Here is a 1,843-nt window from a genome sequence, read left to right as displayed (position 1 = left end):
GGGGGTGCGCGCACGTTGAATTGTGGGAAACACAGTAGCCAATGTGCGCACAACCAAGCGCCCACAAACCATAATGTAATTTTTGATACGTTGATTGATGGATAAATATTGGCAATGATACCAGATAACTTCCCTGCTCTTCTTTGAAATAGTGCCATGCGATCTTTTACGTCCACTTGAGAGAGCAGGTGGGGCCTCTGTTTAATGTCTCGTCCGAAAGAGGGCACCTTCAAAAGTGCAGCACTCAGCACTGCACTGTCGATTTTTTTTGTGCTCAAGTCCCTGCAGTGGGACTTGAACCCACAACCTTCTGACTTAGAGGCAAGAGTGCTACCCACTGATCCACAGCAGACACTGAAATTAGTAAATTAAACACTAAGTGATTTCAGATGCTAACTTATTCACTTGTAATTAGTTACTAATACTTGAGCCAAGTCAGAGACTTTTGCAGAGATTAGAAACTAGTTAAGACACAATACTTGTATTTATACTGGAGAGGAGACAGCTCAGATGCTGGAAGTTTTCAAAATTAAAATAATTAATGGGCAGTCTGTGGCAGTAAATTAGTCATTTGGGGGAGGCTTATTTTTGCTTCACAATTGTTAAAAGCATTGAATATTTCAGATGAAATGTTGCATTTCTTAAGAGTAGATAAATATTTGAAGCAGATGAGACAGGAAACAATTGGGGTAGTGAAATCAGGTTTAGAGTACTCTTGTATAGAGCCAGCACAGGCAGATGGACCTATACCCAATAGTTTCCTGCGGCGTTAGAAACTGCTTTGGTCTCTTAAAACTCACTAGAATTAGGTAAACACCTTGCAAGCTGAGAAATTAAATTCAGTATCAACATTAATATCTGTGATTCTCAGCACCAGGAGAAACATAAACATTCACTTTCTTCCTTTAAGGAAATTAGCTACACTGCCATTTGATTAAAGAGCAGTATGCAACATCCTTAAAATCATAATTGGTCATTTATAATTCACCATTTTTATGACTGGAGGAAGTTTGGTTGTTAAATGTTTGAATTCACACGAGACAGGCTTAACACCCTCTCCATCATCCCCCTCCAAAAGGAGATCTGCGCTCCATTCCCAATATTTTTCAGCCATGTTTATAAAAAAGATTGCCTGTGGTCTTGTGTTGAACAGAGTGTTCTGAACACAGGAGAAAGGCAGTCAGTCTCAGGAGCAGAAACCTCTGCCTGACAGACTGACTTCCCCAGCTGGAAGTGTATGTGTGGACATTGGGGGTTTTGAGGTTTGATCTTTGCCTTCACCCAAACATTTCCACTTTCTAGATACAGATTGAGGCCAGCCAACTTGGGGCACCAATTGCCGATTGAAGTGCAGCCCAGTAAAAGTTTGTGGCACGGTGTGTTGCAGGGCTGTTTCCTGATTATTGAGGAGGCTCTGCAGGTTGTCCGTGACTACAGACTGCGCGCATTTTAAAAACCCTTGGAGCCTCCGTGTAACCTCGCGCCCTTCACTCAGCCCAGGTATTCTCTGCTTTCACTCGAATGCGACGCACAACTCGTGGATTAAAGGCAAGTTTTCAATTCACGTCGAATATCGCTTCAGATTACAGATGAAGGAGCCGTTTCTGCCCCCACCCAACAGGCCACCAGGTATACTGCAGCGCTCTCCCGCTTCTGGGCGCCAACGGCCGGTGACGTCCTATATATAGTCGGCAGCCACGTGATCATCATCACACGTTTCACCCCGCCCTTTCCAAGCAGCGTTCCCACCACACGTGACCTGTTGCCCCGCACCCTCCGCTCGAGCAATCGCCGATCAAGCCACGGCCCCGCCTTTCGGCCAGCAGACGTAACGTGCCCGCTC

This window comes from Pristiophorus japonicus, chromosome 12 (assembly GCF_044704955.1).
Source record: "Pristiophorus japonicus isolate sPriJap1 chromosome 12, sPriJap1.hap1, whole genome shotgun sequence".
In the NCBI taxonomy this organism is placed as follows: Eukaryota; Metazoa; Chordata; class Chondrichthyes; family Pristiophoridae; genus Pristiophorus; species Pristiophorus japonicus.
Note: the sequence above shows the minus strand (reverse complement) of the source record.